The sequence below is a fragment of the Triturus cristatus genome, chromosome 3_2 (genome assembly GCF_964204655.1).
Source record: "Triturus cristatus chromosome 3_2, aTriCri1.1, whole genome shotgun sequence".
NCBI lineage: Eukaryota > Metazoa > Chordata > Amphibia > Caudata > Salamandridae > Triturus > Triturus cristatus.
In genome coordinates this window covers 799,485,829-799,511,968 of record NC_140584.1, presented here as the reverse complement: position 1 = coordinate 799,511,968, position 26,140 = coordinate 799,485,829, and the positions used below count along the sequence as shown (strand labels likewise).

Genomic DNA, 26,140 nt, shown 5'->3' with positions numbered 1-26,140 from the left:
TCCTGCGCATGAGGTGGAGATAGAGCCTGAGCAAGGGGACCCAATGAGGATCTTCTTACCCAGTCAATCTCCTGGGAGATGCGTCTTTCCAGGACATTAATCTCATCGATGAGCAGAGAGCCCGCCTTGGCGAAGTACATATCTAAAGTGCCAGAGGCAGCTCCGGCAGCGAGGGCAGATTTGCTTCTAGTTTCCCTGGCAGACATGGGTGCGGTCAGGTCAGGCAAAGAGCCTTGGAGGCCCCTTAGTAAAAACAATCAATAACAGTAATGGGGCCCTGGGCCTGGCTCGCCCGTTCTCGAACGGCCTCAAACGGCCCGCTCTTTGCCCGGTCTTAGCCCCGGACTACGACCCGCACGCGTCCCGCTATCGCGGTAGTAGGCGTGACTTAAATTGAAGAGAGGGGAGGAGCCGGGAAGAGGCTACAGGTGCGATGACCAAGAGCACCCTGACCCTCGCAGTCCCAGCCGCGGGAGTCAGCCTTCTCTGGGTAAAAGTCACAAGGGTCCCGATGTCCCCGATGTCCCTCCGACGATGGAAAGCTCCACAGCAGCAACCAGGTAAAGTCCGCGCCTGCGAACGGGTCCCGCGAAGCGGGGGCCGGGAGGCGTTATCAAGGGGAGATAATCAGGGGGAGGAGCCGGGAAGAGGCACAAGGTGCGATGACCAAGAGCACCCTGGGCCTCGCAGTCCGAGCCGCGGGAGTCAGCCTTCTCTGGGTAAAAGTCACAAGGGTCCCGATGTCCTCGATGTCCCTCCGACGATGGAAAGCTCCACAGCAGCAACCAGGTAAAGTCCGCGCCTGCGAACGGCTCCCGCGAAGCGGGGGCCGTGAGGCGTTATCAAGGGGAGATAATCAGGGGGAGGAGCCGGGAAGAGGCACAAGGTGCGATGACCAAGAGCACCCTGGGCCTCGCAGTCCCAGCCGCGGGAGTCAGCCTTCTCTGGGTAAAAGTCACAAGGGTCCCGATGTCCCCGATGTCCCTCCGACGATGGAAAGCTCCACAGCAGCAACCAGGTAAAGTCCGCGCCTGCGAACGGGTCCCGCGAAGCGGGGGCCGGGAGGCGTTATCAAGGGGAGATAATCAGGGGGAGGAGCCGGGAAGAGGCACAAGGTGCGATGACCAAGAGCACCCTGGGCCTCGCAGTCCCAGCCGCGGGAGTCAGCCTTCTCTGGGTAAAAGTCACAAGGGTCCCGATGTCCCCGATGTCCCTCCGACGATGGAAAGCTCCACAGCAGCAACCAGGTAAAGTCCGCGCCTGCGAACGGCCCCCGCGAAGCGGGGGCCGTGAGGCGTTCTCAAGGGGAGATAATCAGGGGGAGGAGCCGGGAAGAGGCGCCAGGTGCGATGACCAAGAGCACCCTGGGCCTCGCAGTCCCAGCCGCGGGAGTCAGCCTTCTCTGGGTAAAAGTCACAAGGGTCCCGATGTCCCCGATGTCCCTCCGACGATGGAAAGCTCCACAGCAGCAACCAGGTAAAGTCCGCGCCTGTGAACGGCACCCGCGAAGCGGGGGCCATGAGGCGTTATCAAGGGGACATAATCAGGGGGAGGAGCCGGGAAGAGGCGCCAGGTGCGATGACCAGCAGCAACCAGGTAAAGTCCCCGCCTGCGAAGTTTGAATAACGCATAATGATTAACAGGTAATAAATTGACAATGCAAAAGTGCTACCATCTTGCCTATTGATATATTTCATGCCACCGTGAGGCACGGTGCTATTTTGATGATGCAATTCAAACTAACTGCATTATATTTTGGCTATTCATTGGTTGTGTTACTAATGTTGTTTTCAAAGTAGAAACACATTAGGGATCTCGGTGATTTCCACCTTTGGCATCATTTCTGAAGGTATTACCAATTAACTTGTAGTTCATTGCAATTATAGACTTGTACTGGACTCCCAGATAACCGAGCATTGTGTTACAAGTTGAAGACTTATCCCGTCATTTAAAACTATTAAAAGATCAATGGAAGGGAAACTAAATTGATAATTGACCAAAAACCGACGCAGGTATTGAATTTGTCTGATTGCTTTTTCCTTTTTGGGTTTTGCATTTGCATCTCTGCTTGAAGAATAAAATATCAGTCTCTTTAGTTCAGTGTTTTCAGTAGAGCTGTCATTACATTGATGCAGTGTGGTGTTGTTTGGATTGTGCTGTAATGGGATTGGTAGAAACCTTTAGGAGCCTAATGGGGAAAAAGCATACGAAGCACTCCCAAAATTCCATTATGTATCTCTGTAGGCCATCCCCGACTTCTTAATGTAGGCCAAGCCTTTACTGTTGGACAGCCAACATTACCACTTGAATCATTTCAAGCTGGAAAGGCCATGTTCTCTCGCTCTGAATGTCTTCTGTAGGTTTTCTCTGTTAGTTGTACTGCCCAGTTCAGTTTGCAGTGCTTTTATAATTTAGATTCAACTTTTGTTGTCTAAAATATTTAGATAATCCTGTCTTTTGGATCGGACAACTTCTTAACAAACACTGTTTGGGGAATTTGGTGGTTTTTAATGCTAACGAGCACCATTTCTGTTGTTTTCTGTTGGGCTCAGGAATCCCTTCAATATATTATCTACGAAACGTTCAGCTCTTAGGTGTTTTTCATTAGACTTCTTATTTCAAAGGGAGACCACCATCCTCACTGTTCTTGTAGTGTTGTACAAATTCATTTTGGGCTACTAAACAACAACAAAAAATACAACTGTGCAATAATAACAAGTTAAGCTCAATACCTGAAGTACCATTTAACATTTGGAATTGTGTGTTTTCAGATAAAGGGCCATCTTTAACCACTCCCATATTTCTATGTAATAATTTAACTATTGTGGATGGTGCAAGCTATTAGATGGTTCTTCCAGAATACAGACATCAAAAGTGGGAATCCTACAATAAAACCTACAGGCCCTCCCCCTAACTTTAAACCTTGCTTGCCTTGTGTCTTTCTTTGTTGTTGCCATTGGATGAGTGGTCTTCTGTGAGGCTTTCATTTTGCCATTTGTATTGATGCTTTAGAAGCTTGTGGAGAGTTGTAAAACCAAAACCTGTCCTTCAAGAATACAGTCCGTAGCTATGTTATCACTAGTGATAAATGCATTACCACGGTTTTACTGAGCAAATTAGACCATATGATTCATAACCAAAAATAAGATCAACTTTAATTTGTCAAAGCAATAACCAGCTGCCATTTCTTGAAGTGCCGGCTCTGTGTAGTCCAAGCCTCTCCAGTAGTAACACTTTAGTGGTTTTCGCCAAGGGATTCCTTCCTCTGCCACCCTAGTTGACAATTCTTTTCCGGATGGTTGTATTTATTTTACCATCAGAATAAAGATTTACCACTGGTTGCATACAATTATGTAGATTTACTTGCACGACTTAAGGTGCATTAATAGTGAGTTAAGAGGGATTTGTAGCTGTGGAAATATTTATTAAGTAGTCCCTTCTTCGGAGAAGCAAAGCATTCACTCTGACGAAACCAGATGGAACATAATGCAATTCTGAGGACTTCATGGACATCGATTTGGGGAAGTCAAGGGTAGCACCAAGAATTGAAAATATCTAGGGCCTCATGAGTTCTGCTTTCTTTCTCTTTGTACTTTTAACTCCATGCCTCGCCCATAGCACATCAAATAGGAGGCTAAGACGGTGGTCACAAGTCAACTCTGTGATCTCATCAAAGGTCAAAAGGTGCATGATAGCACTTCTGCTACCCTAAAAGTTCAGGTGATTAACACCCATGGATGGTCTTGGCTATAGCTATAAGGTATGTGTTTCCTGGGGAGAATTTGCATCGTGACAGTTTCTACCTGTGTCTTGATTTTCGGGTGATATACCTAAAGAAGGCATTTTGTGAACCTATGGGGCTTCTGGTACTTGAAATATGTTTCTTTTCTATTGCTACCCTAAAAAGGAAATCCTTAATCCTATAGCCTGGGCCAATGAAATTATGGGACAAAGAAGCACCAAATAATGCAGCAGGGTTTACTAAAGTATTCTGCAAGAAAAGGAAAATTATGTGGCACATCTGGTTGCTGGGGCTAGGGTTGGGACTAGGACTAGGGTTAGGTTGTCTATTGGAAGTAGGGATTAGAATTTCCTGTGTGACTGGTTGCTGGACTAGGTGTGGAACTAGGACTAGGGTTATGCTTTCTATTGGAAGTAGGGATTAGGGTTTCCTGTGTGGTTGGTTATTGGGACTAGGATTAGGACTAGGGTTAGGGCTTCAATTGGACGTAAGGATTTGGGTTTTGTGCCTGATTGAGTGCTTGGACTAGGGCTATAATTGGCTGTAAGGTCTTGGTCTCCTATTGGTTCTAGAGTTTAGAGGACTAGTGTTGTGATTGGTTAGGGTTAGGTCTAGGGTTTCCATTGGCTGAAGGGGTCACCTAATTACTAGGGCTATTAAAAGGGTAGTGTTTAGGGCGTCTCAACCCGGGTGTCGAGGCGAAGGGTGGAGAGGACAAGGGCGAGTGCCTGTTTGAGACTGGTCAGGACTAGGGCCAGGAATGCTGCCCATTTTCTGATTCAGTAATACCCACTCTACACCATCCACATCCACAAACAGAGTAACACACTCAAACCAAATGTACTCCACACATCTACTACAAATCTACCCTATGCACAAATCAATGTACCAGCACACACTACAAAAGCACAGAAACCACCCCTAAATACCCTTCTATCGCAGCTACAACACATTTCCACCATCACCTACAAACAGTACTCAACTCTATCCTATACCACTAACCAATCCCCTCATCACTAACGCAACCAAACTCTATACCATACTTAAATGCATCCCATCCAGACACACACTCCCCACTCTAATTACTCCTAACAGACCCCTCTTTTATCAATAACAAACCTATACTCAGCCTTCCATCATTTGTCCAACCAACACCCCCTCTTCTTTCTACCACAATAACACAACAACAAAACACTTACACTCCACAGCACCACACATTTTAACTCTTGCAGCAAACAAGTCTAAGAAAGTCTCAATTTTACTTCATCACCTCCTACACACAACATACACTCTAATCACAAACGTATCACCACCCCCTTTACCTTACACTTTCTACTCGTAAACCATACTCTACAAACAAATCCATCTCATAAAACAAATACATCAGCACCTCTTTTCACTACTCCTCAAAAACAAAACAAATCACGCACACCAGCACTACAAAATCTCTCAAGCGCAACACCTCATAATACTTACAGTCACAAAATACAATCATACACCCACCTTTCAAACTACACAAATGAACAAACTACAATGCCAAGCTTTCTCTCTTCCACCACACCGAACACACATACAGCAACTATCTTCTGACCGCCTCTCATCCATTGGACAATTTAGAATCTTACTACATGACCCACAAGCTGTACCACCACCACCCCTAACTCCTACATATTCCGCCCTAAACACACAGAAACAATCAAGTGTTTCAATCAGGTGTCTGTTTAGCATGACTACTCACCCGTAAGGGTCTCAAGGCGCTGGAGGGTGGTGGTGGGAGGGGGTCACAGGTTCCAGTCCATCAAGGAGGGGTCTGTTGAAGAGCCAGGTTTTGAGGTTTCTTGTGAAGATGGGGATCGATGTCTATCTGAGGTGGAGTGGAAGGTCGTTCCAGGCTCTGGCCGTGAGGAAGGAGAAGGAGCGGCCTCCCGATCTGGTCTTTCTGGCATGGGGGACCACGGCGTAGGAGAGCTGAGCTGATCGTAGGGTCCTTTGGGGTGCGTGGAATTTGAGTCGGCTGTTCAGGTATGCTGGTCCGATGTCGTGGAGGGCTTTGTGAGCATTGGTTAGCATCTTGAAGGTGACTCTAGCTTCGATGGGGAGCCAGTGGAGTGTGTGCAGGTGCTGGGAGATGTGGCAGTGTTTTGGCAGGTTGAGGACCAGTCTTGATGTGGCGTTTTGGATGTTCTGTAGCTTGCGGGTGAGGTTTTTGTTTATTCCGGCATAGAGTGCGTTGCTGTAGTCGAGTCTGCTGGTGACCAGGGCGTGAGTGACGGTCTTTCTGTGTTTGAGGGGATCCCTTTGAAGGTCTTACATAGGAGGCAGAGGCTGTGGAAGCAGAAGGACGAGACAAAGTTGATCTGGTGGTCCATTTTGAGCTTTGAGTCCAGGATGATTCCCAGGTTGCGTGCGTGGTCCGTGGGGGTGGGTGGGCTTCCGAGGATGGGTGGCCACCAGGTGTCGTTCCAGGCGTCGGGGTTTGGGCCCATGATGAGTACTTCCGTTTTGTTGGTGTTTAGTTGTAGGCAGCTGTTTTTCATCCATTTGGCGACGGTTTCCATGCCTTCTCGAAAGTTGTGTCTGTCGGTGTTGGGTTCGTTGGATAGGGAGAGGATGAGTTGGGTGTTGTCTGCGTAAGACACAATGTTGAGTCTGTAGGTTCTGACAATGGGGGCGAGCAGAGCCATGTAGACGTTGAAGAGCGTAGGGCTGAGGGAGGACCCCTGGGGGACTCCATAGGTGTAGGGTCCGAGAGGAAAGGGGGGAGTATGACCCGCTGCATTCTGCCAGAGAGGAAGGAGCGGATCCAGTCGAGGGACTTGTCTTGGATTCCTGCGTCGTGGAGTCTGCGTATTAGGGTGTGGTGAGAGACTGTGTCGAATGCCGCAGAGAGGTCGAGGAGGATGAGGGCTGCGGTTTCTCCTTTGTCCAGTAGGGTGCTTATGTCGTCTGTTGCGGCGGAGGGCGGTTTCCGTATTGTGGTTTTTTCTGAATAATATAAGCAACATGCCACACATCACAATTTTGCTTCTCCATGTCTGCATAACAAAGTTACTCCACAACAACAACACAGCACACCAACTCTCTCTCAAACACCGTCTCCACCACCTATGCACATAGACCCGTCAAAATGCCTTCTTAGCCAGCTGAACGAGGACCACGTTACCTGAACAGCTACACCATTGCTATCCTAATACACCTAATACCAGCACTAAAAACACACCTGCTACAAACCCACACAACACTTCTACAAAACACAGTTTCACTGTCACCAAAGCGCATTCTCTTTACTGCTTAACTGTCTACTAATAAATGCTCGATCCCTCACTAAAAAAAACCCATCACATCTACGACCTTCTCACTGACACAAAAACAGACATACTATTCATAACTGAATCATGGTTGGGAGATGATATGGCTCCAGTCCTGCATGAAGCCATTCCTCTAGGCTATCAAACGATCACCCAAAATTGTATAGGCAAAAAAGGAGGTGGCCTAGCTGTTGTGTTCAGGCAAACATTACATATGACTAAAATTGACGACATCTCCATAAAGAATTGTGAGGCTCTTCTCACCAGACGCAATCCTACACAGTCTTCCTCCTGTAACTTCCTGCTCCTTTACAGACCTCTACCTAGCAAGGCGACATTCCCAGACACACCTCTAGACACAGCTTCAAACCCGATAACAATACACTCCAACCTATGCGTTCTGGGTGACCTCAATATTTGGTTTGACAAACCCAATTTGACCCTTCCGAAAACAATAATCACTGGCCTAGACGCACTGAACCTGCATCAGATCGTCCACAAACCCACACTCATCGCTGGACACATCCTAGTTGTCATTTTTGCTAATACCGAACTAGTTATCTTTCAAACTATAACTCTGGTCACATATTCAGACTACCATTTGCTTGCTTTCCAACATAAAACAAAACTATGCAACTCACCTAAAACCACCCTGTATGCATTTTTACGACAAACTCAATTTGGAACTCTTAGAAACACAACTAACATCCAGTACAGATCTGGAAACAATACATTTTGTTAAAAAACTAAATGAGTGGCTACAGGTAGCTTTTGATATCCAGATACCACTCAAAACAACACAACAGAACAAAAGAAAACAATCACCTTGGAGAAATAGAGACATAAAACAACAAATTAGAAAGCTGCAACAGGCCTGGCTCAAAATAAATGCCAAACAAGACAAACTTTGCCTACAGAAAATTAACAGATTACACATGTCTGCTATCAAAAAAGCAAAGAAAATGTAACAGAATTCAAAATGCTAAATGTGCAAATTACGAATTCTATAAAATACTCAATTAATTTCGTAAACCAAACTGCCTAGAAGGACCTCATCCCATTACTCAAGATTTCACAGTCAAGCTGGCAAATCATTACATGGACAAATCAGACACGTTGGACTCATACTTAAAGCGGAGACAAAGCACTAACCCTTTTACAAAACAACAATCCAAGAATACTCTAACTCTCCGTTCTTTCCAACACATTTCCCTCGATGAATTTATGGACCTGGTCAAAGCAAGCAGGCCTACCGGCAGCCCTTCTGATCTGTGTCCACCGCAAACTTTCAAGACCATTCTTCTAACAACCTCTGCTGCCACTCCAGTAAGAAGAATCATCAATGATTCCTTAACTACCGGAATATTTCCAGAAGAACTCAAAAAGTCTTATATACGCCCTTTACTGAAGAAAACAAACTTGGACCCACAGAACCCTGACCACTACAGACCCATCACAAATGGACCTTTCCTGGGCAAACTGATAGAAAGAGCAGTGTTTGCCCAGATGTCACAATTCATTGGAGAGATTGCCATACTTTCAGACTTCCAAACAGAATTCCATCCGGGAAGAGGCCCAGAATCTGCCCGCCTTGCCATCTGGGAGGACCTAAAGAACACCGTTAACCGCAGTGTGGTTGCTGCGCTACTTCTCTTAGACCTCTCGGGTGCCTTTGACACTGTCACCATGGCACTCTGATACAAAGACGCTACAAAGCCAGCATAGAGGAAACTGCTCTAGACTAGATCGCCTCCTACCTTCAAAACAGAACTAATGTCATCCATACCCCACCTTTCTCGTCCAAACCGTACTCCACAAAAGCTGGGGTCCCTTAAGGCTCTATCATCTCGCCCATGCTTTTCAACATCTACATGAAGTCATTACCGGTACGGATCAATTAGTTTCACCTTACGTTCTATAACTCTGCAGATGACACACAAATGCTCCTTCAACTGGAATGCCCCAAAGACATTGGAAACTCTCCAAATTTCAGTTGTCCCAGAGCCGTGGATCAATGAATGACTTGGACCCATCTCGAATTGCATGCTTCCAAAACAGAAATACTCATTTGTGGCGATTGGAAACATTATTAGCTGTTTGCCGTCTGACCTAATGATCTGGGATCACTGCCTAAAGTATTGAAGGAAGTATGGACTCCAAGCTATCGATGAATGCCCAATTGGACAAACTAGCAAGATCATGCTTTGTTACCATAAAAACTCTACGACGAGTCTTCCTCCATTTGGGATTTCCACACAAGGTCCAAGCTACCATCTCGTTCTGTCCAAACTTGATTACGCCAATAGCCTCTACCACGTATCACCTTTAACAACTTTCAAAAGACAACAACGGATTCAGAACTCGGCTGCCAGACTACTCTTGCACATCAACCCACGAGACCACATCTCCTCTGCCTTGAAAGCCCTGCATTTGTTACTGGTTGAGAGGAGATCAATGTTCAAGCTGCTTGGTATCACCCACAAAGCAGTATATAGAATGGGACCACCCTTCATCAGGAATAAAATCACCAAACACATTCAACAAAGGAACCTCTGCTCTAGAGTGGCACCTCGCCTCAAAATCCCAAGATACAAGAAAAAAAGATGGGTGGCACATCCTTCCCTGTTCAAGCAGCCAAACTATGGAACTCTTTACCCCCTAACATAAGATCCACGGACAACCACCTTATCTTCAGAAAACTACTCAAGAATTGGCTCATCTCCACATAAGCACCATATGCAAACAGAAATATAAAGCATATCCCTCTGTATATAAGCATTTATTTGTACTATAGATATGTACCTATATATGTGTATTGCTTTGTATAAACATGTAGAATAATGCATCTTTAATCTACATATACTTACTTCCTTTATGCATCTATATTCCTTCCATGTACTTGGATCTATATATTTATTACTTTTCTCTTAAAAAAGCATATTCAATGCACTACCTTATTTCCCACCCTATACCTCTATCAATATCTTTAATGTACATATACTTACATCCTTTATGCTTCTATATACTTCCCATGGACTTATAGATCTATATATTTATTACTTTCTTCTAATCCAGCATATCCAATGCACTTTGCTATTTCTCACCCTATACCTCTCTCAATATATCTTTGACCTCATCTCTCTGACTCATCTCAAACCTCTTTCTGCTACTTTTTCCAATGCACTACCCTATTTCTCACCCTATACGTCTATCAATATATCCTTCCTCTCATTCATCCCAAACCCCATACCACTACTATGCTCCCCAAAATAACGCTTTCTAGACTCTGCCCTACTCTACCCCTCCTTGCATCATCAGATACCTCTTTTACTATACCGATAGCCAAAACAAGCCTTTCTAAACTCTTCCCTGTGACTCTTCCACTCCGCATCCCTTTTTGCTCATCACAAGCCTCCTCCCACTGCTATAACCTCCAGAAAAAAGTCTAAATTTTTCACTCTACTATCCCTCCACTATCCTTTTCAATCAAAATAACAGGTTAACATGTCCACTTCTCGAATATCATATTTCACTATACTAATTCACCACTAATTCTTTATGGGTTCCAGAGTAGCGTGCTACTCACAAACACCTCATCGAGGGTAGGAAGCACTATATAAATGCAAACCTTTTTCCGTCTTCTATCCCTCCGCTACCCTTCTCAATCCACATAACTGACTAACATATCCTCCACTCAAATTACTTTCATATTTCACTATACTAATTCAACACTAATCCTTTATGGGTTCCGGGGAAGCGTGCTACTCACCAAAAAAGTGGTTCAACATCCCATCAGGGGTAACGAGCGCTACATAAATGCAAACCTTTTTCACTCTTCTACCCCTCCGCTATCCTTCTGAATCCAAATAAGTGACTAACCTATCCACCACTCAAATTACTTTCATATTTCTCCATACTAATTCAACGCTAATCCTTTATGGGTTCTGAAGTAGCGTGCTACTCGCTGAAAAAGCGTTTCGACGCCTCGTCTGGGTAGAAAGTGCTATGTAAATGCAATTACAATTCTATACAATACAATTACTTAATTATTTCACAATTTTTGCTCATGTTAACACTATGTGGCCAAAGGTTTCACCTCATTAGTATCAGTCTGACATCCAAATAAGCAAATAAAAGGTAACCAGTCAAACTTTGTGATCAACATTCCACTGCACTGCACATCAGATTAATGCATCTCTTCACCCTTTTGTGCTAGAAACATATTTTTTGTTGTTAAAATATGCAGATAATGCAGCAGATGATGGATTATGTGGCAAATACAGTAAGTTCATAATTTTGCTGATAAGCCGCGACCGTAAAATCAGACTAGTGGCCCTGCGTATAGCCCATGTGTTTGAGCAATTCATGCTTGTGCTCCACGTGCCACATTTGGTCACATCTTTCTACCACTTTTGCCTCTGCGGTTTAATTTCAGTCTTTTGTTTTGCAACTCGCATCCGGAGGGGGTTCAAATTTATGCAGTTTTAATGTAAGCTAAATTGGAGCTGTGTGCAATAATGAACCTGTCTCAGAAGGCCTTCCAAACACCCCGGCTATACAGAGATGAATGATCCAGCCCGGTAGGAATAACGTGTCTGGAAATGTGTAAAATGTCATATAATCTTTGAATACTGAAATGGTACACTGATGGATGTTGATAATACAGCCCGAGGACGTTAATAAAGCAGCCTTTGCAGCTCGTTTTATGTCTGTAGATAGTTAATCGAATTTTTTGCAAAATGTCACCACTGAAAAATGACACTTGGGTTGCAGAAAATACATCACTGAAGTATTTAAGAAGCAACAAAAATATCACCAGGCTCCATCATCATTCCTGTCATGTGAATGTAGCTGCGTTTTGTTGCATGGCCATCAAATGCCCTGAACATGAGCAATTCAGTGTCTTTACCTCTGAAACGGGTGACTTGCGCACATGATACTGATGGGGCTGGGTTCCCTTCGGTCAGTGTACTCTGGATCCTCGGTCAATGGACCGTTTGTCCCTGCTTCAGAAGTTTAGAGGGGAGAAATAACTCATTAGGTCGGACTCACCAGCACAAAAGATCATGACTCCGAAGAATCACAGACTCCAAGTTCCAGGTTAGTGGGTTTATTACAAAGCAAACACAAGGAGATGATGGACGGAGTGCTGACACTTTTCAGTCAGTCATCCCCAGTCACAGATCTGGGTTTAATCCATCATCGGTCTTTAGCTCACTTTGCCACCCCAGTTCAGACACAGATAGATGCAAATCAATCTTGGCCCTGTTTCTCATGGGAGCAGTCCAGCCCAAACTGCCAAGCCAGGTCTTCCCTGGACCGGAAACAAGCGTCCTGGGACCGGTTTCGGGGTAACACCTCTCTTCAGCCAAGCTAGCTTGAATCCAGTGGCAAAGTGAGCGAGGGTCCCACGTCTGGGCATACCCTGCCAACTTAGGGCAAACAAAGCAAACACACAGCCAGAAACAACTGAGCATACAGGCACCTCAAAACGTGCTTGTAGAAATACATCAGAACTAATACAAAGCTGAACCTGCGTGAGAAATTCAGTCTTTGGAGCATGAAAAGAATGACAAATTCCAATATCAGAACGCAGGCAATAAGTGCCCCCACGTCAAGATCAGACTTCATTGAAGGTTCGTAAGTATAAAGCATTTGTCTGTCCCTAGACTACCACTAGCGTGACATCCCTACTTGGCATTCCCTATGCAAGTTTAGGAAAAGGCGTCTGCACGTGAAGACTTCCTAAGAAGTACACTCACGTTGTATGGGTCAAGTAGCCTAAGGCTAAAGAGCTCATTCTAAGATGCTCCTCCCTCCATCGATCTCCTCTCTTCTCCTAACTCAACCCCCAAGGCACTGTCCCTAATTCCAAAATCATAAAACACACATTGTCCGATCACCTCATGCAGCTGGACAACTCGTCATAGGTGATTTTCCACTCTGTTTCGACACTCCCAGCCTCTGGCTCGATGAGCTTGATTCCCAGCCCTTCTCCAGTGAGAAAGAACACTGTCTCACATTATCAGCACTCCTTGTACAAATGTATCCTCTCCTCCCCGAGCCTAACTCCTAAAACAAAAGCGTTATTCTAACTAACAAAGATGAATTTCTCCACCTGCAACAGAAAATGTGAAAAAAAACAAATTCAACATGAACATGAAATTCAGCTTATTATCGCTCTAATATGAGAGCTTCCAGGGAGAATGCATTTCAGGCCTACAGAAATTGGCCAACATAAGAGAATAGCACGTAAGCCTTATGATACCACATATAAAAGTACATTTTACTAAGCATTTGTAACTCAACAAGTTACATGAGCACATCCAATACATAAATAATTGTAAGCCTCATACACAAATGATGCACGTTAATGCTTTCAGTTAAACACACATGTATTGCAACAATAATTTCTTCACGTTTATATGGAAAATATCCCTAACACGTGACCCTACACATTATTACAGTACACAGTCTACTATCACATGTTAACACAGCAAGGAATAAATTCAGGTAAAAACTACAGAAGGATTGCCCAACCTTCTCAAGCACTTTCCTACACCAATACTAGTTTACTGGTCAGAGACTCCCTTTGGGCATACGGCTGAGGGTCCTACTCGAAAAGTCTTCTCTGTGTAAAAAACACAGAGAAGCGTTCCGCCAGTGTTGTGCATGACTCGGGCACCCTCCCATGTTGACACCTCATTGGCAACCTAAGGGACCTGACACTAAGATTCCAGATTGAGCACCTCTTCTTACTGGATTGATGGACCTTGGTTCTAATATTCTTGACCTCAGCTAAAAGTGGTACCCACAGAGTTCTCTAGCTTGTTCGCCCACTACATTATCCAGTTGTTCCTCCTTAGACTCCTGTTGAGATAAGTGCACATTGTTTTGAAAGTCATCTGCGTTTTCCTCTCAGGCATCCATTTACACGATCTCCAAGGTGTATACTTATGCTTAATTCTTTAGCAACCTTGTCTTGAACTTTTCCAGAGCCCCTCAAACTGAGGTCACTTTCACTTCAATATACCATTTTGACTCATAAAGTCGCTCTTCATGCCCATCTATGTCTTTAACTACAATACAAACAAGATACTTCCTCTTGTATCATGGCTCTAATATATGGTTGGAAAATGAAGGTTGGAGGCACAAAAAACGTGTTTCTTTCTCGGATTCTTCTGTTCATTATCATTAGGCCCTAATGCCAGCTTGGCGTGTTTAGGCTGCAAGGCTCTGCTCCTCCAAAGGGAGTTTAGGAGCCACCTCAAGCTCATGGAGTGCACCCTTCGTTGACACATCCCATTATCAAAGGGTCTTAATGTCGTCCTGGAATTATCCCCCTAGATGTCTCGTTATATCACAAACCTGGTCCTAAATTGCAAAGTTACCTGTAATAACTCTCCAGCAAAACTACACCAAAAAGTGCCAACATAAGTCCAAAAGCCACAGTCATCTCACCAGAAAGTGTGTCTGTATTTTAATTTTCAGTTACTTGTTATTGACGCACAAATCTCATACTAACTGACAATCTCATAATAATGGATTATTCCCAGGTTGGTTTACAGTGTAAGTTAATGGTGTTAGAGAACTGTTATCAGCAAAACAAATTAACCATCAATTTAGATAAGAGCAAGGCAATGGTGTTCTCTTTCAAGGCTACAAAACTTTCCATCTTGTTTTGGGTTTCCAAATTAGAGCAAGTGTATTAGTTTAAATATCTAAGGATTGGATTTGCCTCTAATAAGAATTGGCAAAATCAAGTGAGAGCATCGCAGATAGTTTAACAAGCCACAACTAATGCTCATTCCTGATTTAATTTATAGATTGGTGTGCTTCCATGGGTATCCCTGCTGAAGGTAGTTCAGTTTAAAGAAACCCCTCTTTACTATTAGGGAGCTCTGCTCAGGTTAGATCCTTCAGTAGATTGGGAAGGGCTAGAGGTGCCGCTGTTAAAGAAGGTCTGCCAGCAAGTACTGGGCTCCAAGCGGTTAGGGTGGAGCTGGGTCAAATTGATTTGCCTGTTGGTTGAAAAGTTGTGTACAGCTGTGAGCATTAGTTATAATAGATCCAAATGACATTGGTATCTCACTGCCTCTCAAGATAAATATGTTGTGGTCTTCAGCTATCTCCCAATCATTATCAATGGATAATATTTGTTTGCAGGCTCATCCATCTATTAGCCTAACTTGCCAGTGGTTGGGTTGTGTCCTTGCCAGTGACTGAGTCCTTATGTTACAAAACTGCCAGATCCTATATTGTGAAATGACATTTTAAAATTGTGGCTTGGTATCAATCCCAATTGGACTCTACCAAATGAAGCTGATAAGGTGAAAGTTCAAGGTAATCTGTGTATTTGTTGTTTGGATGCTACGACTGATCTTAGTCGTATTTAATTAGACTTTTTAATATGTTAATCACTATATATGAAGTGGGGATGTTATTTAGTTCTTAAATCTGACATTCGCAGTCATGATGTTGTAAATCAGTTTTAAGTTGCTTAGAATTTCATGAACTGATCATTGCATTGGTACACTTTTTATGCAACTTACAGAAATGTAAATTATTGGTATACATATTTGTTAAATGGGTTTAAAATACGTTGTGCTAATAAACTTGTTTGTTTTGTAAAATAAATAATATCTCATAGTGGCATGGTATCAAGAACAAGAAAACCACAATAATGGCCTGCACTTGTATTATACCAATGCCTGAGAAGAACTCGAAGATTATCTGCACGTTTAGCAATTCCTCAGGAACTGACTAAGAGGCAAATGGGAATGGGGGAAGCAGTGGAAAAAGGGGAACTTCTTTAAGGAACCCCACAGATCAAGAGAGAACGCCATAATATAATACCAGTCCTAGACCAACCATAGAACCCTTCTCGGCACTTCCCACACTCTCTCATGTAGGCATTAAAATATATCAGGTAAATTACTCAGTCAAACGTTAGATTTGCCATTCATGTCAGAACACATGGGGGCCACCTACCCCATTAGAGCCATGTCATTTAAAAAAGTCTCTGGTTTCCTGGCTCCTGTCTGGAAATACTCTCTTACCTGAAATATAGTGATCAGCCCTCTTAGTGGATGCTTTTTTAATCAGGCCCTCCGTTCCGCCAGTGTTGTGCATGACTCGGGCACCCTCCCATGTTGACACCTCATTGGCAACCTAAGGGACCTGATCACCTGGACCTGACACTAAGATTCCAGATTGAGCACCTCTTCTTACTGGATTGATGGACCTTGGTTCTAATATTCTTGACCTCAGCTAAAAGTGGTACCCACAGAGTTCTCAAGCTTGTTCGCCCACTACATTATCCAGTTGTTCCTCCTTAGACTCCTGTTGAGATAAGTGCACATTGTTTTGAAAGTCATCTGCGTTTTCCTCTCAGGCATCCATTTACACGATCTCCAAGGTGTATACTTATGCTTAATTCTTTAGCAACCTTGTCTTGAACTTTTCCAGAGCCCCTCAAACTGAGGTCACTTTCATTTCAATATACCCTTTTGACTCATAAAGTCGCTCTTCATGCCCATCTATGTCTTTAACTACAATACAAACAAGATACTTCCTCTTGTATCATGGCTCTAATACATGGTTGGAAAATGAAGGTTGGAGGCACAAAAAACTTGTTTCTTTCTCGGATTCTTCTGTTCATTATCATTCGGCCCTAATGCCAGCTTGGCGTGTTTAGGCTGCAAGGCTCTGCTCCTCCAAAGGGAGTTTAGGAGCCACCTCAAGCTCATGGAGTGCACCCTTCGTTGACACTCCGCTATCACTCTGCGTCCTCAGCATATCAACCAAAGTGGTGATGCTCCCAAGTGGGTAACTCCCATGCAATGCCCTTTGTCATATGCATGTGGGACAGGGCATTCCCTTAGCCCATCCTTCTGAGGAGCACACCATCTCTACTCTTGCCTCAAATCACCCTTGTTTATGCTGAAAGCCTTCAACAGTAGAAGAATGACATATTGACTGTCACATCCAAAAGGCAGGGGAATTGCCCCATTGAGCTCAATGCTTCTGGTTGGTGTATCACGGCACAGGAAGAAGTCCTCCTTAAAGCCACTCATCTCCAGCACCACAGCAACTCCTCAAGAAGGGAGCCGTACCTGAGCTCTCAAACAAAGCAGCTGTGGGAATTCCTAGCATGTACCTGCATTTTAAGGTGCATTGCACCCAGAACCTTTTCCTGTAATCCGGTCCTAAATCGGAAATGCATCATAATAATTATTTTCTCTTTATTCACTCTGCTCTATAATTTGCACCGTCTCACGAGCAATTGTGGCTCCATCGTTAATGCTATGCAACTAACCAATCTGCTTGCCTGAATTTAATGCATTGGAACACTGAGGGTTTTATGCTGCCAGTTATTTAGGGAATTGCTCTCCCCTTTGCTTCAGCAATGCTCAGCTGCTGACTCCTGCTCTTCTCCTGCCAGACTTGTATCCAGCGCCTTGGCACATGCCATCCTAGACATAGTAGATCGATGTGAGTGCTTAATTAATGAAAGTAAAGCAGTGCAGGTCGCCAAAATGTTTCTTAGCAGACAGGTGCTTCTTTCCCACTGGCCCCACGTGTGTGGCCTACTGGTGCTGCTAGCTACTGTGGAAATGTACCCAAAAGTGAGCACACTGATGCAGGGTTACCCTCTTGTCCATGGGTCCAAAGACTAACAAAAAGAGATCGGCACTGGAGTTGAAATAAAGTAACAAGTTTATTAATCACTCATGAGTGGGACCACGTCCACACAACACTCTCAAGTGTTGCAGGAGGAGGTACACTGAACTCACAAACCATTGTCCTTATATACAGCTTTGTTGCAATGTAAGCACATGGACAGAAATGGAAAGAACAAGTTTAGAAATAGCTATCAGCAAACAAGGGCAGATAGATGACTACATGGTCAGGAAATTGGGAGGGGGCAAAGAATGCTTATGACAGCAGTAAACAGTCAACAGATAACATCTAAGACCAGATGCACTGGCAGCTACAAACCCCCCCGGAATGTACATTGCTTAGCCATGTCAGGAGGTCAACTAAAATAGATGGCACAAGCAGAGTGAAAAGGCGAACAGTAATTTGGAGTTCTTCTGTAATATTTCCAAGAGCCATTGCTGTTTCATTAGCCACAGCCTCTACCACTCGGGTTTAGCGTCTAATTTTCCTACTATTCAAAGCTGCACCAACAAAGAAAAAGAGTCCCAAATTAAAGTCAACATATTGCTGTAATGCAGTGTCAGTTTGATCCACTTCATCATTATTTATAGTTCTTTTGAATCGGTTCAAGGAAAGGTCATTAACATTTTTTGATCTTTATGATAAGATGCAGGTGCTAAGAACACAGGAGGAAGCAAGAAGGACACATAGCATATTCCAGACCATCCAATTGGTAGATGATAGTAACCTTTACTTCCACAAATGAAATAAGTGTTATGTGAGGATAGAAAACTGCTATTGTTCGTTCCAGTGATATTCAATACTGTAGTACAGTCCCTTTTTCCCACTGGGGTACTGCCAAAACTGCTCACACAAAGAGGCCTGTTACACTTGGCCGTTCGAGTGTTGGGGAAAACATAGCTTGTGGAGGAATATCCTTTGTGATACTCCTCCATTTCCCATACAGTTCCTTTGGCTTGTGGGTCCTCTTCCTCATCGGGGTAACAAACCTTGTTTAATTGCACATTAAGTCCTCCTACATCAGCTAGAGTAATATTACTGATTTCAGAGGCCCACAACAGTGTGAACCAGGCTCTACAGGAGCCATTATGTAAGAATGGCAAGGGAATGAAAGGCGTTCCTCCCTTCTTCTGATGGGCTGGCATCATTCCACATACCCAGCAGTTGATAGTGTTCATAGCATTATGAGTATGATGCAACATTTGTATGAAAGTGTTATTGAGATATGACATTCTGTTCTTCTTTTCATGACAGGGAAGAGTGAAGTAATAATGTTCCTTGGGGACAAGAGTATAGCGGACAGTAAGTTTCGAGCCGGAGTTCCTTCCTCCACAACCCACATTATCACAACAATGATGACAGCAGTCAAAGTTAGCCCAGTGATTAACATTGTACAGCCGCTACAAATCTTTGCAGCATTTGATTTCTTCTCCTCCGGTATGTTCATCTCATCGACAAACAACAAAACAAATGGTGCCCTAAGGTCCTGGGCAGGCGTTGGTTTCTTCACTAACGTTGAGATGAGTAGTAACTAAAAGACTAAACCCCTTTGTAGCCAGTCTTTAACCACCCAGGACAGTGGCTCAAACAGTCTCTTTCTGCGATGAAGTGTCTTTCTTCCTGGATCGAAGCAGATATCTAGATGCATCAGGGATCGTATGGTCCGGGAAGACTTCCTCAGGAAAGCACAGGGTCAATGGTTAGCCAGTCAAACTCCTCTGAGAAGGAGACAATTTTAGACCCATAAAGAACGACAATTAGAGCAGCATGGAAGGCTTCTCCATGAGCCCACAAAAAGGTGTCAAGAGCAAATCACAAAAAAAATCGGAATATACCACTGACTTAGGAGAACCTGCAACATCTCGAGATTTCCTACTCCTATCCCTATTCACAGAAGGCCCACTTATGAGGCAGATAATTCCATGATTATCATACTTCAACTGGGGGCGCAGCAATATTATCTAACATCACAGGCGCAGAATACCTGCAGTGCAGAAAACCCTCCGGTATAGAGTTAGGTTTAATGTGAAATTTCAATGTTTTTAATTTTTCCTTCTCGTGAATAATGTTCTTAACGAGAAAATCGCCCCTTCATGCAGGCATGCAAGCAAGTGTCCACAGGACAATCCAAATGTTGGGGATTGGCTGCAAAAGCAAAATCAATGAGAATTACTTCTCTAACCTCATTATCACTTATGGTGACAGAACATTATCGATATTCCGTGCAAGTTTGTGGTAGCATGGAAACATCTGCTGCTTGCGAGTTCGTGAATCAGAATTTTTGCATGCAAAGTTTACACTTTTTTTTTTCAACTTATGACTTTATAATAATTTGAACATCTTAATGTCGCAATTAAACTGAAACGCATTGCTGCGCGGTGCGGTGACGTGTACACATTTGCAAGGTTCAGTGAGGGAAAGGCCAACTGCAGCTTCCGCAGTAATGAGATCGCTCAGCGAGGGGCTGAATAAAGGCCTAATTATTTACCATTGCCAACAGGCAACGGGCTGCATGTATTTTGGTAAAGTTATCCAGCAGCACGTCTATATAAACATCCTGACAGTTGCAAGGGGCCTGCTACTAGGCAGGCTTTTCTGAGGTAAAACAAGTTTACATTTAGCAGCAGGTGTAAAGCCCATCTAACCGGCGGCAGATGTATCACTAAAACGTCACGTGCTCTGGGTCGCAGATGCACAGATCACTTTCACGTTTCCAAAATTAGCAGCGACGACTATATTGTGAGCCTCGCTTTCAGTATGCGCTGGTTTATCGTTTTCATTACGAGACAGGACAAATATTTATGCAGGGGTGAGGAGTGCGAACACAGAGTGCATACGGAACTATAAATTCTACAAAGTGGGCCACGGTGGTGCCACCAGAGATGCTAATGCGTCTACTGTCTCTAACGTGGCCGTCCAGTGAGTGACAAAAAAAAGTGTCCTTACCCAAGCTTACATCATCAACAACAAATCTAAGTTCTAGTTATTTCAACGGTTCCAGGGTACTTCTAAATTACTCGAACATACATTGAAATGGTGCTCACCACTTAGATTGGCCCGCTCACCACATATAAGCAAATTGCTCGTGACAAGACCTTTTCCATCACTGTGTCGAATCTATGAAATACTCTGCCTGCCAAAGAACAGATCGAAAAACTAAACTTGGCCAAAATAAATTAAAGTCCTATCAAACTGTGGCAGTTAGGCCTCCGAAATCCATCTTCACCTGGTTTGGTTGTTTTAGGAAAAAGAAATGTAGACCTGTCACAATTTTGTCACATTTGTTACACACAGCCATATGGCAGCAACATGTCACAATTCAGTGCAGTATGCTTGTGGATTTGAATGGTGAAAATGTAATGACAAAGCAACGGGACATCATAGTGGTTGGGTGGAGTCATTGAAGTTTGCGCCAGGGGATTGTGATCACAAGGATACGCAAAACAAAAAGAGGAAGCAAGAGGGTAGGGGCCAGGATAGAATGTAGAATAACAGTAAGAGTGTGGAATTTTATACAGTGGTGGGGAACATTTTAATAGGATGCAATCCTCCTGAGACGTATTAATTAGTCGGTAGATAGGGCGCCTAAAAGGATACTGGCCATTTACCTCTAATTGACGTTCTCTATCTTCCTTTTCTATTCCTTCCTTCATTTCCTTATCCCACATACACAAACAATCAAACATATCCTGTCTACTCTTTCTTTTAAATAAACACTGCTCTACATATTGAACCTTTTTAGAATCGAATGACCCATTCACTGGCCATTGTAAAATGGACTCTTTCTTTGTGTATTTGTTCCACAATGAACCGTACATTATGGAACAAATACCATATTTGATATATACCTCTCTATTTGGGGTCCCTTCTGGAGGAGCCGGCTAACTTTGCTCTAAAGCTTTCTTGGTACCAGAAGAGCAGGAACACCACTTACGGAGTGTGCTGAGAACAGGCATGTTTTCACATGTATATGTAAAATATCACTTCTCCAAACAAATATTCCAAAAGGAGAAAAATCTCCACATTACCTGCCTTCAGTCTTTGCAAAGAAGGAATATCAAAACCAAACCAAGCAAATCATGAGTGCCGCTTCAGCGACCTTACCAAACAGAAGTCTCCAACTCTCACCTGCCGATCTCTGGTCGACTTAATGGTCACTGCAAAAAGTACGCCAAAGAAAGCCCAGTCGAGACCGGCCACCACCTGAAGGGTCAAATCGGGAAAAACGGAAAAGTCACATCGGCCTGCAAAGACAAGGGTCTCCTCATGCAGTGCACTTCCTAAGTAATATTTCGATCCTCTGTCGAGACCACTCCTTCGGATGGCCGCATCTCTGATGGGGCCTCATGTGCTAGGCGCCAACTGTGAAAATGTAACCAAAAGTGAGCACACTGGTGCACAGTCACCCTCTTGTCCACGGTCCAAAGACTAACAAAAAGAGATCGGCACTGAAGTTGAAATAAAATAACAAGTTTATTAATCACTCATGAGTGGAACTACATCCACACAACACTCTCAAGTGTTGCAGGAGGAGGTACACTGAACTCACAAACCATCGTCCTTATATACAGCTTTGTTGCAATGTAAGCACATAGACAGAAATGGAAAGAACAAGTTTAGAAATAGCTATCAGCAAACAAGGGCAGATAGATGACTACATGGTCAGGAAATTGGGAGGGGGAGCAGGAATGCTTATGACAGCAGTAAACAGTCAACAGATAACATCTAAGACCAGGTGCACTGGCAGCTACAAACCCCCAGCACGTACATTGCTTTGCCATGTTAGGAGCTCAACTAAAATAGATGCCACAAGCAGAGTGAAAAGGCGAACAGCAGAGGACGAAAGAATTAAGAAGGAAACAAAATGGACACCACAGCCAAAATGGCTGTTGCTTATGCTAATGAAAATATTACACAACAGAACAAAGTCCTGTGCAAGAGTAGACAGTCTACTCTTGCTTTTCATCTCTCCTGCTTTTCCTACCCGCTAACTCCAGATAAAGCATTACTGAATCAACGTTAATAATTATTTTCTATTATTCTTTGAACACTCAGTTATTTGAACTGGTTTTGCTTATGCACCATTAATCACCTACATACAATCCATATCCTGTGACTGTACATAGGGAGCATGTACAATTGCGATTGTTTCATTGCTATTTTGTCTTAAGGAATCAGCTTGTCTACACATTATCACTGTGTTTGAGCAACTACTTTTCCCTGTCTGTTTTGGTGTTTTCCGTGTTACTTTTCGCCTGCCTTTTGTTTGCGAATGATTACCTCCTCGTGCTGCAATATCACTTTAGTGCTAAACGTTACAAACTTGACAGACGGTTTTGAATATATCACATTCATTGAATTTTCTGTGTTAAGATATGCCGCAATATGTACGTTATCGTACCATGTCACCATTCACACAAACTTATTTGTCACCTATGTTCTCACTTCCAATGTTAAATATATGTTCACCAAACTTAGCTATTGCAAGGTATCTTTTGTCTTCTTTTAGATTGACATCCTGGTGCGCTGCCATCAATAGTTACTGTTTGTTGTCCACAGCACTTTTCCACAAATTGTGGGTCTCTATGTAGTGTGAAGTCACCTAATCTATGTACTTTTCATAACATAGGGTTTCCACGTGATCTGAGGTGTTCACCTTTCGCCACCCTTGCCTTTTTAATTTTTGTTTCTTTTATGCGCCATTTAGTGGTTTCCTTTTGTTTTATTTGTTGTTTTGTGTCCTTCCCAGCCCTGAAGAATCACAATTGTACCACGTTGTGACGAAACACGTGTCGGCTGGTTTGTTCATTCTGTATTGATCTGGATTGATATAAAATCCCCATTTATGATACTCCTGATGTCGACCTTCATAATTTCAGCAAGAAGAAATATTTAAATTTTGGTTTTGACACTAAAACCACTATCCTTATACGTGTGCACAGGACTTTGTTCTTTATTTACTGTGTAGATCTTGACCTACACATTTGCAGGGGTTGTTTTATTTGGGTTTGTTCCCCCTGACCTGTTAAGCACCGTGTACATTCATCCTCATCCCACAACCCTAGCGTCCATGCCAGAGCGCCATTTCTTCCTGTCCTTAATCTAAACCCTTCACCGATACAATTATTGAAAATATTACACGTTTCCACACTAACTACATGCACAACGTTCAGAATCACTTTGTAGCACACAGGTGAGCAAGGCACCCTTCCTGAATAGGAGTTTGTGGGAGTTCAAGCCCAAGAAAGTTTTGAAAACAATGGGGGCAAATTGTGCTCTTTACCAAAATTTGTGATGTTCAGATTTGTTTAAGGGGTGTGCTGGGACCAACAGACCAGTCCGATGGTTGCGATATTTGTTAAAGAGAAGTTTCAGTTTCTTCTTGAAGAGAGAAAATGATTGATTTTTGTAATAAATCCGGAGTCAGGGAGTTCCAGATTCTGAGAGCGTTCCTGGAGAAGGAGCAGGTGCGAGATTTCTCTTTCTTAGAGTTTGGCTCAATCTAGAGTAGACTGTTAGAGCTTCAAAGCAGTCTGTTTGACTGGCTTTTGATCATTTATTTGCAAGGTAGACTGGTTTTTCCATCTAAACAGCTTTGTGGGTTATGAAAGCAATTTTGAGTATAGCTCTTGCCTCGATTGGTGGCCATTTGAGTTTCTTGAGAGTGGCAATGATGTGGTTAAAGCGACTCTCCCCCGACAGCAGTCTAGCTGCTGCATGGAGTGTGGCTTTCAAAGGGGCTAGTTGTGTTTTTGGGGCGCCCATAATCATTACGTTGGCCTAGTCTAGTTTGGGGAAGACTAAGGGTTGCACCACAGTTTTTAGGTGTTCAATTGGGATAAAGAGTTTGACTTTTTTATGGTAATTCAGGGTGTAGAAGGCACTGTTAGCAGTAGCATTAATATGCTCCTTCATGCTTAAGTGTGTGTCAAGGGTAATCCCCAGGGATTTAATAGTTAGATATGGATAATTTGCAGTTTAATGCAGTTGCGTTGTAAAGACAGATATCTAAGGGAAAGGATTTTTCTTTGGGTTGGATGAGAAGGTATTACATTTTCTTAGGGTTGAGCTTAAGATGGTTGCTGCTCAGCCAGAATTGCACCATTGAGAAAGTGCTAGACAGTGGTTAATTTGAGCCGGTGCTTCTCGGTGCTGAGCACCGGCACTTAATTGGTTTCCGGTGCTCGGCACCGGCACCTTATTGTCAACACCACACTTGGGGCAGTCTGCCACAAGGTGGCGCTGCTCATGTAATTTAGAGATGAGCAGTGTAAGAGTTGTTCAGGAAAACAATGTACATTAAAAAATTGCTCAGACTTGCTTCCCCAGCCATTCCTATAGCTTTGGGAACCTGAAATAATCTGAACTGTCGCATTTACATGCGGGAGAGATGGTTAGTAGTTTTTGGGCAGCGATGACTGGGGCGATGAGGGGTGCAAGCTGCAGTGACCTCCTGGCCAGAGCCCTGGCACTTCATATTTTACAAATAAAGCACTGGTGCTAGTTAAGTGCTGGATGTATTTGACAGACAAGATTTTCATGTAGAGTTGAGTGACATCTGCATAGAGATGATCGGCAGTTTTGGCTTGTTTCAGGATCATTGCAAGGGGTTCCGTAGTGGTTGAATAGTGCAGGAGACAGAATTGACCCTTGGGGGACTTCTTGTGGGACTGGCGTTGCTTTTGAGGTGCAGTTGTTTAGGTTGTGTGTATGTCTATGTAGATATGGATATGTGTGCGTGTGTGTGTGTGTGTGTGTGTGTATATATATATATATATATATATATATATATCACCAAAACTGCCCAGCAGATGAGGCCGCAGCACACAGCAAGTGAAGGAACAACCTTTATTTTTCACAACAGACAGCTTACGATTCCGTTATTAATCCTCCTGGCCTGACGCGTTTCAAAGGGTGTCTCCCTTCTCCTCAGAGGCCCCTTGTGCAAATGGATTTCGTGCTGCCACAAGTTCCCTGCATGTTTTAACGTTTTTTTCGGTTTTTTTCAATTGGCACCAGGTGTGCTTTCTTCGCTCCTTTCCACCAATGCATGCTGGTCCTTGTGGTAAAATAATGCAAATTTAACCCTCCAGTGGGTCCCAAGAGTCACAAGTCTTTCAAAGAGTCCGATTCAAGCCTCAATTGGGACCCCGAATCGCACGTTGACTGTCGAAATTAATGCTTGTTGTGCCTTTTGCCAAGGGGGAGGCTTCCCCCCCTGGAAGCATCCCAGTGTCGGATGGCGCGATCCCTCCACGGCCTGGACTCGCCGTGTCAAATATATCACCAAAACTGCCCAGCAGATGAGGCCGCAGCACACAGCAAGTGAAGGAACAACCTTTATTTTTCACAACAGACAGCTTATGATTCTGTTATTAATCCTCCTGGCCTGACGCGTTTCAAAGGG

At 43.7% G+C, this 26,140-nt stretch overlaps 1 protein-coding gene and 1 long non-coding RNA gene across 5 annotated transcripts in view; one reads left to right on the top strand and one right to left on the bottom strand.

Moving 5' to 3' along the window:
- The window catches only part of PARD3B (par-3 family cell polarity regulator beta), a 2,086,630-nt gene that overhangs the window by 117,409 nt on the left and 1,943,081 nt on the right, over positions 1-26,140 (top strand). The gene's annotated exons all lie outside the window — the stretch shown is intronic.
- Positions 1-26,140, bottom strand: part of LOC146858173 (uncharacterized) — a 44,221-nt gene that overhangs the window by 12,716 nt on the left and 5,365 nt on the right. The window contains exon 4 of one of the 4 annotated variants that reach the window (XR_014979996.1): positions 21,862-21,936. The exons of 1 other annotated variant lie outside the window; for it this stretch is intronic. This is a non-coding gene — a long non-coding RNA (uncharacterized LOC146858173). Of the gene's footprint in view, positions 1-12,953; positions 13,169-21,861; positions 21,937-26,140 lie in introns of all 4 variants that reach the window. 2 more of the 4 variants (XR_014979997.1, XR_014979998.1) reach the window with 2 other exon arrangements.